The sequence below is a fragment of the Nomascus leucogenys genome, chromosome 7b (genome assembly GCF_006542625.1).
Source record: "Nomascus leucogenys isolate Asia chromosome 7b, Asia_NLE_v1, whole genome shotgun sequence".
NCBI lineage: Eukaryota > Metazoa > Chordata > Mammalia > Primates > Hylobatidae > Nomascus > Nomascus leucogenys.
In genome coordinates, this window is record NC_044387.1 from 43,797,602 (window position 1) to 43,812,104 (window position 14,503).

Here is a 14,503-nt window from a genome sequence, read left to right on the forward strand (position 1 = left end):
TTCCCATCTGTTAAGGAAAGATAAAAGTTGCTTGCTAATGAATTATTTTGGATTTTAATCTAAAAGGTAAAGAAATCAATCTAATTTCTTGTAGTTTATGATAGTTTAAAGTTTCATCTAAGAAAGAAAGTTTAACAAAACTTGTTATATATTTCTTGACTAACTTTTATTTTATTTATTTATTTTTAAAATTGAGATGGAGTCTCTCTCTGCCACCCAGGCTGGAGTGCTGTGGTGCAATCTCAGCTTACTGCAGCCTCTGCTTCCTGGGTTCAAGCTATTCTTGTGCCTCAGCCTCAGCCTCCTGGAGTAGCTGGGATTACAGGCACCTGCCACCACCCCTGGCTAATTTTTTTGTATTTTTAGTAGAGACGGGGTTTTACCATGTTGGCCAGGCTGGTCTTGAACTGCTGACCTCAAGTGATCTGCCCACCTCAGCCTCCCAAAGTACTGGGATTACAGGCATGAGCTACTGCGTCCGGCCGTATTTCCTGACTAACATTAATTTTTATTAATGCTCTTTTCTGGATCCTGCACCCATGTCTGGTAAGGACATAGTTACTTAGAGCGGCAAACTTCCACTTATTATGAAAAACGAGACTGAGTGAGTTATGGAGAAGATGTTAAATAGAAGTCTGAGTTGTAAGTACCACAGACTGTTTATGAATTGGCTTGAGAAAGAAAAAAGAATTTACTGGACTGCCACTTAAGTGTCCTGGAATTCAAGTCACAGCCAAGTTTGGATAGAGCTGAGGCCTCGGGCACCAATGGAGCTGGAGCAGGAAACTCTCAGCTCTCTCCCCTCGCCTCACCTCTGCCACTCGGGATGCCAGCTTTGTCTTCTGAAGACTGGCTTTCTTTTTGTTGTAGAAAACACGGTTGTTGGCAGTTCCTGAGTTTCATACTTTTCAGCTTTAGTCACTGAAGACTTGTTCTCTGGTTTCAAATGCCAATTTTCAATGAACTCTACCAGTGGCAGGTGGCCATGTTGATCAACATGGCTGCTCCTGCAGTAATTGGGGAGGGAGAGAGATTTCCTAGAAAAATAAATGGGTTGGGAAGACAAAACCATATGTACCATAAGTTAGGTTTCTAGGGCTGCTGTAACAAACTACCACAAACTGGCTGGCTTAGATATCAGACATTTATTATTTCACAGTTCTGGGATTTAGAAGTCCAAGATCACGGTGTTGGCAGGGTTGGTTCCTTCTGAGGACTCAGAGAGAATCTGTTCCAGGCCTCTCTCCTAGCTTTTGGTGGTTTGTTGGCAATCTCTGGCTTTCCATAAGCATCAGCCTGATCTCTGCCTTCATCTTCACACAGCATCTGTTGCCCAGACTGGAGTGCAGTGGCACAATCTTGGTTCACTGCAGCCTGGACCTCCTGGGCTCAAGCAATCTTCCCACCTTAGCCTCCCAAGTAGCTGCAAGTTTCCCTGTTTTATACAAAGCATCAGTCATATTAGATTAGGGCCCACCATACGCTAGTATGTCCTCATCTTAACTGAGCTAATTATATCTTCAATGACACTGTTCCCAAGTAAAGTCTCATTCTGAGGTGCTGGGGGCTAGGATTTCAACATATAATCAAGCTTATCCAACCTGAAGCCTGCAGCAAGCCTCATGTGGCCCAGGACAGATTTGAATGCAGCCCAACACAAATTAGTAAACTTTCTTAAAACCTTATGAGATTTTTTTGTGTGATTTATTTTTTAACTCATTAGCTATCGTTAGTCTTAGTGTATTTTTTTTTTTTTTTTTTTTGAGATGGAGTCTCGCTCTGTCACCAGGCTGGAGTGCAGTGGCGTGATCTTGGCTCACTGCAACTTCCACCTCCCAGGTTCAAGCAATTCTCCTGCCTCAGCCTCCTGAGTAGCTGGGACTACAGGTGCGCACCACCACGCCCAGCTAATTTTTGTATTTTTAGTAGACGTGGGGTTTCACCCTGTTGGCCAGGATGCTCTTGATCTCTTGACCTGTGGTCTGCCTGCCTCAGCCTCCCAAAGTGCTGGGATTATAGGCGTGAGCCACTGCGCCCAGCCAGTGTTAGTGTATTTTATGTGTGGCCCCTGACAATTCTTCTTCCAATGTGGCCCAGGGAACCCAAAAGATTGGACACCCCTGGAAGGGTCTATTCATCCCATAAGATTTCATACAGGGCAGTACCTCACACACAGGGTATCAGAGATCAAAGAATGGAGGCAAGAGGTGAGGGCAAAGAGTCATAAACTAGAATCATGAATTCCTTCAGATTTCATCTTGCAAGAGAGAAAAATAAGTAACAAAATCTGCATCCAGAGAAAGAAATGCGGATTTTTTTTTGATGGTAGAGGTAAGATAACCATCAAACATATAGAATATAAACTAACGTGAAATACCACTGTGGCTGCAGTGGCAAATCAGACGTGTCAACCTGCTGGGCCTGCTCCATTTTTCTTCCTCATGCTCACCTCCATTTAGTGGCCTCTATTTGCCAGGGATGAGGGTGGGGTGGGTAGGGGGTGTTAATGGAAATCAGCAGAACAAAAATCGCAGCTTCTTGTGCTCCCCAGCAAACCTGAACAAGAGAGGGTAGCAGAGAGAATTTGGAGAGAGAAGGAAGTCAGGTGCAATGGTGAAACACCCTGCTTCCACTCCTACCTCCATACGAGTGCAGAAGGGAGCTTGCAGTTTGGCGTTCAAGAGTCCCAGCACTTTGGGAGGCCGAGGTGGGCGGATCACGAGGTCAGGAGATCGAGACCATCCTGGCTAACACGGTGAAACCCCGTCTTTACTAAAAATGCAAAAAATTAGCCAGGCGTGGTGGCACATGCCTGTAGTCCCAGGTACTCGGGAGGCTGAGGCAGGAGAATAGCTTGAACCTGGGAGGCAGAGGTTGCAGTGAGCTGAGATCGCACCACTGCACTCCAGCCTGGGCAACAGAGAGAGACTCCGTCCCCCCACCCCCCAAAAAAAAAGAGTGACAGTGGACCTCTACCTCATTTTCTGCCGGGGACCCTTGAGAGACAAAGCCCTACAGATGCCCCCTGTTGCCCTGAATATTTGGAGGGCATCGAGACAGCAACAAGTGGCTCCTGGGGCCCAAGATGACAGAGGAAACCAGCAAGATCCCTGGAACCTCCAGCTCCTTGCACTGCCCATCCCACAAGACCAGATGGAAGTCTCCACTGCAGCAGCAACAGTGGACAGATGCAAACCAGCCACACTGCCATGGTGGCTGCCTGTGAACCAAGGTCCATCCCAAGGCAGGGGAGGTGCAGAATCTTTCATTGATCGAGTGTTTAATCAGCAGAGACTGATAAAATACTCGATTAAGCTAGATTTGGTACCTGAAATTAGCATAAATTAACAGAATTAAGGTTTTCACTGTCAAAGTGGAAAATCAGAATCAGAGATCTGATTGCTTATAAAGTTCAATGACCAAGTTGAGTGTGTAAAAAATGAAAAACTATTCTGTCTGTTATGCTTTCATTTATTTAGCCATGGGATAGACTGAACACAAGAATCTCATTTGCACAGCAAATCAGAGGGTTGTACTGTTATTATTACCATTTTACAGATAAGAAGACTGAAGCCTAGGGAAGTTGAAAAACTTGGACTCAAAACCAAGTTTGAGTGAATTGTACGGCATGTGAATTTTATCTCAAAAAAGTGGCTACAAAACAAAACAAAATGAAACAGGTCTGCTTGGTCATAAAGCCCATATACCATACACCACAGAATATATCTGGTTTAGGTTGGGCTATTGCTGGCAGGAAGAATAGGTTATTTCAGGTCACATTTTTCCTTTTTATGAGAGTGTGATATATCCCAAAGCAGAGATTTATTAATTTTGTTTTAAAGACAGTTCTAAGGGCCTGACAAAACTGATAAAATTTCTGCGTTTGGAAAAAACAACAACAACAACAGCAAAACATTTTGCATTTGTGCGTTCATGGGGATGAGAGTTCCATAAAGAGTTACATTGTCTCCTCAAAGCACTAAGGCCACACTGAAGTTGGCTTTGCTTAAGAAAGGGGAAAATTCACTTAGATTTATTCAATGTGGCTTTAGTGCTTTGGGCATTAACTTAGATTCATCACTTTTCTTTCCTTTTTTTTTTTTTTTTTTTCTTCTGAGATGGAGGCTCACACTATTGCCCGGGCTGGCGTGCAAATGGCGCAATCTCAGCTCACTGCAACCTCCACCTCCTGGGTTCAAGCGATTCTCCTGCTTCAGCCTTCCGAGTAGCTGGGATTACAGGCACACGCCACCATGCCTGGCTAGTTTTTTGTATTTTTAGTAGAGACTGGGTTTCATTATGTTGGCCAGGCTGGTCTCAAACTCCTGACCTCAAGTGATCCTCCTGCCTCGGCCTCCCAAAGTGCTGGGATTACAGGCGTGAACCACCGCACCCGGCCAGATTCATCACTTTTCAAAACTATGTTTTGTGTGCTATTAATAAAAATCTTAATTGAATCCCTTATTTAAGGCACTGGTACCACTTTGAAGAGGGAATCGCCAAATACACTAGGAGAAATTCACACTGTTTTTATGTCCTTCTAAATGCAAAGTGGATCATAACATTATAAGATTTATGAAGAAATACTCTTTCTGTTTTTTAAAGTTTCTTCTAAGTTCACAAGCACAATGACGTCTTGTTTCATAATCTATGGTAATGAATTCATGTTGTAGCTCATTTTGTAATACATTCTCTTAGAAAAATTACTTGACCTGGGGTGTTAAAATGGGTATGTACTGAGATGACAAGTTTGAAATGACAAGTTTGAAAGCCTTTCAAGAGTTCTGTTCACAAGTCATCAGAGGAATGAAGGCGACATTTCAGAGTCCTTTAATTATCTCAGATGATGTGATAAGGAAAATAATATCCTAACTGACAAATCAAAATCATACATTGGGATGAAGTCAGTTACATACACAATAGATTCCTTTCTCTTGAAAGCGATGGTCTGGACACATTTCAGTAACTTTCTTCTTTAGCCACAAACAGTGAACCACAGAGAAAGCATGAAGTCTGCATTTCTGCATGGGGCACTTTCAAAATGCTGACTTACTGCCATGGAAGGTCGCCCAGCGAACTGAGCAAAGTGAAAAAAATGCAAGTTGCACAACAATGCGTGCAGTGTGACACCATTGACAGGGGAAAACAGATATGATAAGATGTATTATGACCTGATACAATACTATACTATATTATGTTATGTAGAAGGACAATTCTGAAAAGACCCAAAGGAAACAGTTAATAATTGTTGCTTTTGGGAAGAATAAATTGGGGATGATGGTGTCTTTTACGTATTATATTTCAAAAGGTTTTATGTTAGCGATATTAAAAATATTAAAATGAACAAGTAAAGAAAATAGAAAAGAAAAGAGAGTTGCTACATCGTAAAGAATAGCAGGTAAGGAGGCTGGGTTTGTCCAGCGGGAATGGACCCCAGCACCCCTCACTTGGTCATTCACCAGCGATTAGTTGACTCCTTTGTATGTGAACATCCTCATGTACTGTCTCATCTCCTTTGTTACCACACACCCTTACAGGGTGTCCAATTGATTTCATGCAGGGCAGCAACTTATAAACAGGTTGGACGAGCTTGGTTAGCTCAGTTGGTGTGAGAGAACCAACAGCAAAAAATAAACCCTGGAGAAGTTCAGTTTTTACCTTCTTGCTCCATTGTCCTGCTAATGTAGAATATTGAAAACATCTATTCTGTGAGATTTGTAGAATACAGTTTGATTTATTTTACTTTACGATTCAAACTATATGCTTTCACTTTTTAAAAGAACCACATATCCATGTGGAAAGAGAAACATCTATTTTCTAGACATTTTAAACCTTCTCTGAGCCGTCATTTTATTCTGCAGAGTCTACCTTCCTTCAGCTGGAGATCTGATATGCTGGTAGAGAATCAATGGTGGTATATTTGAAAAATCAATGCTAGTGGTTTCCAACATCAAATCAAAAGGTGGGTATTTCCAGTGAAAACTTTTAAATATATTAAAAATAGCACTCAGTTTGTTATTTCTTAATAGAATGTAAGATTTTGAAGAATTTGGCAAAGTGTCAGAGATAGGCTACAAGCAAGTCTGTGTATAAGCAAATACCTGCCAGCCTTGTTATCTGAGCCGGGGGGCTTTTCTGTGCTTCTCTCTGATTTCTGAGATGTGACATGCCCACAGAACAAACCTCCTTTCTAGGATATAACAGAGAAAACTAGATTCCAGAGATGTGGCCTTGTTTTCATATTTCTGTCCCTTAAAAGTGCTATGTTCATTCTCACTGCGGATTCTTCGCATTACTTTTCCTTCTGCTTGGAATGGTTTTTCCTAAGATCTTCACATAGGTGCCTTTGTTCCATCATTTAGATCTATGTTAGGTAGAATAACAACCCTCTTCTGCCCCCATGCCCTCCTACCCCCGAACCCTGATGATGTCCTAATCCTTGGAACTTTACTGACGTGATTAAGTTAAGGATGTAGAGATGGGAGGATTATCTAGGTAGGTCCAATGTATTCACGAGGGTCCTTTTAAGTGTAAGAAGACAGGAAAGTGAGTATCAAAAGCCCAGAAGGGTCTGAGGATGCTAATCTGCTGGTTTTGCAGTTGGAGGAAGAGGACCACAGGAAGGAATGCTAACATCCTCTCAATGCAGGAAAAGGTAGGGAAATGGGTTCTTCCTAGACCCTCAGAGAGAATGCAGCCCCGCTGACCACCTGCTTTTAGCTTAATGAGACCTCTGTTGGACATCTGACTTTCAGAATTATGAGCTCATAAATTTGTGGGATTAAGTCATTAAATTTTGGTAATTTACCATGGCAGCAATAGGAAACTAATACAAGGTCATAACTCAATTGTCACCTCTTAGAACTTCTTCATACCCCAACTAAAGAGTCCTCAATCACTCTTTACTGTGCCATTTTATACTCTTCATAGTATTTATCAATACCTGAAAAAATTTGAGATAATAAGTACAATTTTAAATAGCTTTCTTCCATTTGAATATGAACTCCTAGAGGCAGCAGGGACTGTCTTGCTCACCATGGTAGCCCCAGCACCTAGAATAATGTCTGGCATATAGTAGGTCCTCATGAAAACAGTACTGCTCCTTCCTTTACAGTCATTCTTCTTCCTCCTCCTCTTCTTTTCCAGAATATATCTGTGGGAAAAAAATTTTTTTTCATTTAAAATGTTTGTTTTTATTGGAAAATAAACCATTTGGAGCAATTTTTAAATGGATGGGTGTAAGAGTCCTCTTGCACCTCTCCCCTCACCTGCTTGCTTTTTTTCCCAAGGTTGAGAATGAGTCTGGCCAAGTAAGTTATTCCAAAATTCCATCAGATCGTTCAAGCCAAGAAAGGGGCCGAAATTCCAAGATTTGTATTTCTGATAAATTCACTGAGGGATGCAAATTGGGCCTGAGCTTGACGTATTTCTAGATAGGACGTTACTGTTCATTGGTGGCTTAGTGGAAATCTTCCACCAGCAAGTACTACAGAAGAGATTGGGGGACGGGTGGGTGGAGGCATTTGTGAAATGCCTGTGCTTGGCACGCAAGAGTCTACCTTCCTTGGCCACTTTGGACTTGTCCAGCCTCATCCTTACCCACTCCCCTTTATGCAGGTTATGTTCCAAGATCCCTGGAATTCTTGCTGATCCCTTGAAACACTGTGCTTTCATTCCTTGTATCTTTCTCTTGCTGCTTCTGAGACTGAAAGGTCTGTCTTCTCTTTGTCCCTGTGGTAAACTCCTGGTCTTCCTTCAGAGAACAGTTCTCTTCTTCTATTCTATTTCTGTGTCTCCCTGGGTAATTTGTATTTACTAAGAGTTCTAACATACATCTTCATGGTGATCTGTCTGAAGACAGGGACACTGTCTCGTGCCCTTTTGAATCCCAAATACAAAGCATAGGTATGGCACAGTCATTTTCTGGAGGTAGGAATCTCCATCCTGCATTAGACTGGACCAAGATCATGCACTATTCATTTCTGAATCTCAGAATCATGATGACCCGGAGTGGCACTGAATATGTATTTAATGGCTAGACTTGAATTATATGGCATGGGTGACAGAGACTGCTTGCTATTCCCTAGTGATATTTTTAACTTGTAAGATTTTCACCTTGACACTTAGCTAACTAGAACATTTCTCAGCTTTACAGCCAGCTATGGCCAAGTGATCTTGTTATAGTCAATGAAATTTGAGTGGAAGTGTCATGTGGTAGATTCTAGAAACCTTTGTTAAGAGATGGATGCAATGTGCCCTTTCTTTGGATTCTGTCTCCTATCTTCTGGTTTGGAACATAGATGCCTTTAGTCATATGTCATCAGAATCCCAGTGCAGTACCCTGGAACTAGTAACAGTGAGAAAGTGTTACCACTGCAGGCCTGGGGCAAAAGAAAGGAGATGTTAATTGGTATCTGGAAGAAGAGTGTTCTTGGAGAGGGCCTCCCATCAGGAGCCATAACTTTCTGTGGAAAGAAATAACAGCCTGCAGGGACATAGCTAAGAAAATAAATATCTGACCCCTCACCCTTCTGCATCCTCAAATCAATACTCCCTATAAGCTGAACCAACCAGAAATCAGAAAATAAGGGAGCCCACTGATGTGAACCTTGGAGGCCCATCTCCAGGGGAATAACAGGTGGAGTAGAGATACCTAGCACACCTGGGTAGACCTGCTTTCCCATTTTTAAAATAAGGGAATTAGATTAAATGATCTCTACTATTCTTTCTGGTTGTAATATTTCAGTGGATTTTCTGCATTCAAGCATTTTACAAGCCTTCCTGTTACCTGCAGTCAGGCATTCCTGAGTACCAGGTCTTATACACCAATGTTCCCAGCTCAAAATTATATTAATTGATGAAAGGAAGACAACTAGAACAATGGGTCATATTAAAGAGCCCATAAACAGACCCACACATATATGAACAATTGATTTTATGACAAAAATAGCACTGTAGAATAGCGGCAAAAGGATGATCCTTGTAATAAATCATGCTAGGTCAATTGTATTCTTATGCAGAAAAATAAATATGAACGTGTACCTCATACATAATTATATTTGGACTATGAACCTAAATGTAAAACAAACAAAGCTCCTAAAGAAAACATAGGAAAGTATCTTCGTGATATTGCTATAAGGTAAAAGAATGAACAAAAGACTTGAACAAGCATTTCATAAAAGAAGCATATCCAAATGGCCAATAAACGTAAGATAAGGCATCTAACTTCACTGGTTATCACCAAGATGACTAACATTACAACACATGTTGATGAAGATGTGGAGCAACTGGAACTCTCATACTCTGGTAGTGAGTATGAAAATTGGTATTGCCACTTTGGAAAACTGTTTTCTAGTATCTACTAAAGTTGAACATATATAAAACCTATGGCCCAGAACAAATAGGTCTATCCACAAAAGATATGCATGTGTATATTCACTGAAAAACAAATACAAGAATATTCATTGCATCATTATATGTAAGGGAGAAAAACTGGAAAAATGAAAGTGGAAACCAAGAGTACAGTGGATACAAGACTTGAGGTGTGTTTACATAATTAAATGCTAATATAGAGCAATAAAAATGAATGAATAATTGCTACATGCAACAGTGAGGCTGAAACTCATGAAAAGTACATAGAAAAGAAAATACTGAATGATTACTTTTACATAGATTAAAAACAGGCAAGCAATAATGGTGTCAGAAAGCAGGGTTATGCTTACCTTTTGGGAGGATATAGGGATTGGGGTTGGGGTAAGAGGACAGCTACTGGGGTGCTCGTAACTTTTTGTTTGTTTGATCATGGTCATGGTTCTATGAGTGTGTTTACAGCAAAAGCTCTTTGAGCTATACACTGATTTGTGCCTTTTTTTTTTTTTTTTTTTTTTTTGAGGTGGAGTTTTGCACTTGTCGCTCAGGCTGGAGTGCAATGGTGTGATCTTGGCTCACTGCAACCTCCGCCTCCCAGGCTCAAGCAATTCTCCGGCTTCAGCCTCCTGAGTAGCTGGGATCACAGGCACCCGGCACCATGCCCAGCTAATTTTTGTATTTTTAGTAGAGATAGGGTTTCACCATGTCGGTCAGGCTGGTCTTGAACTCCTGACCTCAGATGATCCTCCCACCTCAGCCTCCCAAAGTGCTGGGATTACAGGCGTGAGCCACTGTGCCCAGCTGGTTTGTGCTTATTCTTATAAATAGAGACTTAGAAATTTATCAACTTCAGTAAGTAAATGTTATCATTTAATACATTTTTTTCTTTTTATAAAAGCTGGGGCAAGAACCTGAATACTAGCCCTTCCATATTCAATAGTAATATAAGGATCAGGACAAGTGCATGTCTGTGTTGCCATGGAGGAAGTAACAACAGTGAACACTTTCAAAGAAGATTTCTTTGAACAGATGTTCAAAACCAAAAAGGTTTCCTAAGTCATTTGTGAAACCAAATTTTCCTGCAGTCTGGAGTCCCGGGTATTGTGTCAGGAATCATACGCAATGAGATCATTTTCTTTTGCCCACACTTCTGCCTGATAAAGAAAATAAATCTATTTGACAGAGCAAAGAATTGCCTCATATGAAAATATGCTGAGAAAAAGGCAGCATTATTCTCAACTCCTAATGCCTAGGAGAAAAATGATAAGAGGTTTAAAAGAGTTTTCTGCCCTGAGAAAGATTCAATTTTTACAGATTCTCTCAGCAATTAGTGCATTTATGAAATAAATTCTGGGCCATCCACAAGCTAATTCCAACAAGTATTGTAGGTGGCTTACTGAAAAGACCTATCAAAATAATGACAAAAACAATGATAACCACAACACCCCAAACAACAGCCATGTTGATGACAAGAGGGGTGAGAGGTAGTTTTAACATAAAATCTGTCTATGCTAAAGAAAGTTAAACTGACTGAGCACCACACTTAACTATTACCCTTCTGGTGGCCAAGGCAAAAAGAAACTTCATAAATTGTTTAGCTCATTAAAAAGAAAAAAAAAGAAAGAAAGAAAAAGGAAGGAAGGAAGCGTGCTAGCGCGACATGAGAGACAAACATTCCTAGACTATTAAGAGAAAGTAACCAGGAGGGTTTGTTTTACATATGGTTTTAAACATCACAGTAGAATTTGTCATTATAGGAAGTTTTATAGTATATATGAAACATTCTCAATGATCCCTGGCAAAAGGCAAAGGCATAACATTAAGTCTTGATTTCTTAAAGGTACAATGTAATCAATGAACTCCTGGCTTTGAAGCAGTTGTGTAGTGTCCTGGAGGATATGATGGATTGGCGTAGCCTGAGTTTCCTTGGTCACACTACTCTGGGCAAAGTTAGAGTAACCAGCAGGGTCTGTCTGACCCTGCCCCTCATCAACACTGCAGAATCCCTCCAGCTGCTCCTGGGAACCCCCAGGGGATGGCACATGTGTGCTCACCATATGGCCCTTTCAGCTACCATATGACCCTGTACTCAGCTTCCCCCTGCTACAGCTCCCTGCAGTGATGTTTGTGTTGGGGCACGATGGACCCACCCCCAATGAGGACACTGACACCTCCAAGCTGCTATGGCTATGCTTCAAAGCCACAAAATGTATCCCCTGCTGCTGGAGCTGTTGGCACTGACCCCTCTCTGTCTCTCTCACACCCACCAAATGTGATGCCTCCCTCTCCTTCTTCTGCCCAGATTGGGGCAAGGTGGCCACAGTGCAAACTCTGTTTTTTCTGGACTCATACAACTCCAATCTCAACCCCAACTAGAAGGCACCATAACACTTTCTTGTGCTCTCCTCTGGACCATCCAAAAGCTGCCTTCTGGGCTGCCTGACAGTCATATTCTTAGTCTTACATGTTCCTACAGCGTCTCTTCTTTAGGAGCCAGCTGTGGGGAGCTAGACCAGAAATGTTCTGATTTTGAGAAAAGTGTGAAGTTTATGAGTTTTCCTTTCTGATATTGGTCTATTACCTTGAACCAAGCCTGTATGCCAGGCTTTATATCCCTAAAATACGCCTTTCCCAAAAGGAGGACCATCTTCCAGGAATGTCCAGGCATGTGTGAATCCAGGAGGAACATGGCATGAACCCGAGCAGAGACTCCACCCATATCAGCGTGTCCTTAATACCTCCCCAATGTTTGTGTTTACTGCCTAGATCTTGTCCAAAGCCAGGCTTTTCCAGAAAGTGCACATTCCTCCTCTGACCTTGCATCGTGCCAGAGAGGCAGCTCCATTTAAATAGCAATAGTTATAGTTGCTTAATGCCTGTTTCACACCATATACTGTGAGGCATTATTTCTGCTTTTCACAATCACTGCAAGGAAAGTGCTGTTATTCAAATTTTAAATAAAAAGAGGTCAAGTAGAGAGGTTAAGTGATTTCCCCAAGGCCACAATGAGTGGTAAAGCTAAGACTCAAACCCAGATTGGTTGGAATCAAGCCTAGGCTTGTCTTGTGTAATACAGTTCAGTATTACACAGGCCCTGGAACCGGAATCTGTGTATGAACAGCTCTCTTAGGACATATTCAAATATTTTCATCCTCTTTGCTGAGAATTTAAGAGATGAATGTGGACTGCCAAACACACAGCCTCTTGAGTCCTGGCATAAAGTCTGTTCTCAGACTTCTTTTCTTTAGACAGATTTCACACTGTCGTCATTTTCTAACCTAAGGTAGCTTCCACCTCAAGTACAATAGGAATATATTCTAGTAGTTGATCAGTTCAAATTTCCTCCATTTCCACGGCTCATTCTTGGCTCAGAAAACCCTGAGCCTACTCAGGCTGATGGGGAACCCCCTCTTGTGCTTCCAGGTGTCATATGATTGAAACCACTTTTGCAAAGATTATGAGAGCAAGAGAGGTCTAGCATGGCTGACTCCATCTTGCTTCTAGTCTCACAGGCTGGCTGTCCTTGCTCATTCCTGGGCATACGCCAAGCTAACCATGGAAGGAATTTAGTTTATAGTTTATCTTTAGAACAAGGATGATAATAGTCCCTCCCTAAAACTAACCTCCTTCTTGCTCAGGGACAGAAGCTGCCTTTGTAAAACTAATGAAAGGCCATGAGATTAGGATTATGGAAGGGGCCTGAATTCTGCTAAATGTAGGCATAGTTTTTATCATCCCTGTGCTGGAGAGCATGTGGCCAGAGGCCATAGTATTTGTGACTTTCACAATTATTGCTATAGATAACATCACTATTATAGAACCTAATATGGGTCTTTTGAGACGTTTTTCAGACTTTTGCATTCTGGCAACTGACTGACCCCACCTGGACACGTAACTCATGACTTAATCACACCTGTGGTCCCAACCCAGAGGCAGATTCAGCACACGAGGACCATTTTTCACACCCTTATGATTTCATCCCCAACCAATCAGCAGCACCCATTCCCTACCCACCTGTCCACCAAATTATTCATAAAAACTCTAGCCTCTGAGTTCTCGGAGAGGCGAGTTGAGTAATAATAAACTCCTGTCCTTCTGCTTGGTCAGTCTTGCATTAACTAAATTCTTTCTTTACTGCAAGACTGCTGTCTCAGTAAATTGGGTTTATCTGTGCAGCCAGCAAGAAGAACCCATCAGGCAACCACATTAATACCCCTGTGAAAGCCCTTTCCCTGAAATCAACATTTCTTGCTATCTTGCTTTTTCCTGTCCCACAGCTCTGTTTCCATTTAGGGATTCCTGTGCAGCTGACTCTCACATCTATCTCCAGGGTGGAGCCTGTGACCATCTTTTGGTCATGTAATTGATTAGCTCAGCTTAACCACCAGCCCCACCCTGAACCACACTGAGTGCGCAGGAGTGCTGGGGCAAAGACACATTCTTTCTCATGGGATCTGAAAAAGGAAGCATGTTGCTCTGAGAGTTGCTTATGGCCATTTTGGGACTCTGAGCGGGGCCAGCCTTAGAATGGAGCCAATATCCCAGAAGGCAGGTGGAGAATTGGAAAAGAAACCCAATGGCTGACCTGCTGGGAGTGAGCTTGTCTTAGGCAAACCTTCCTTGAGAGTTTTCAGTCGTGTGAGCCAATCAATTTCCTTCCTGGTTTGAGCCTGATTGAGCCAGATTTTCTGTTGCTTGCAATACAAGCATCTTACATATCCATTTTGCAATAATGGTCAAATTTTTTGTTGTCTCTCTCCCTAGATTGTGAGCTCCTTGATCCCTAAGAGAAAATTGGTTGAAGGAATGAAAGGACAAAAAGATAAAAGGAAAAATAAATCAGTTGCTCATGTGTGTTGAGGGCTTGTTTAAGGCCATTACCATTTAACTAGCTATGCATTGCTCTTCCTGATTCATGGACATTCCAATTAAAGAGCTGGATCCTTTGAGAAATCTTCAATACCAATATCCATGGTCAGGAACAGTGCTCATTTAGCAGAAAGGAGGTCAGCTCCATCAGAACTTATGACATCTGCAGAGCAAGGAATAACTCATAGAGAATCCTGCAGATGAACTTGCATTTCTTATTGTGTGATAAACAAAAGAAACTTTAATTTATCCATCTGTAAATCAG

General features: G+C 41.8%; 1 long non-coding RNA gene across 1 annotated transcript in view; it reads right to left on the reverse strand.

Moving 5' to 3' along the window:
* Positions 1 to 1,132: 1,132 nt before the first annotated feature.
* LOC105738170 overlaps positions 1,133 to 14,503 on the reverse strand; it is a 49,397-nt gene continuing 36,026 nt past the window's right edge. Inside the window, exons 2-3 of the long non-coding RNA XR_004030943.1 lie at positions 7,036 to 7,153; positions 1,133 to 1,435 (exon numbers count right to left, since the gene is read on the reverse strand). This is a non-coding gene — a long non-coding RNA (uncharacterized LOC105738170). The remainder of the gene's footprint in view (positions 1,436 to 7,035; positions 7,154 to 14,503) is intronic.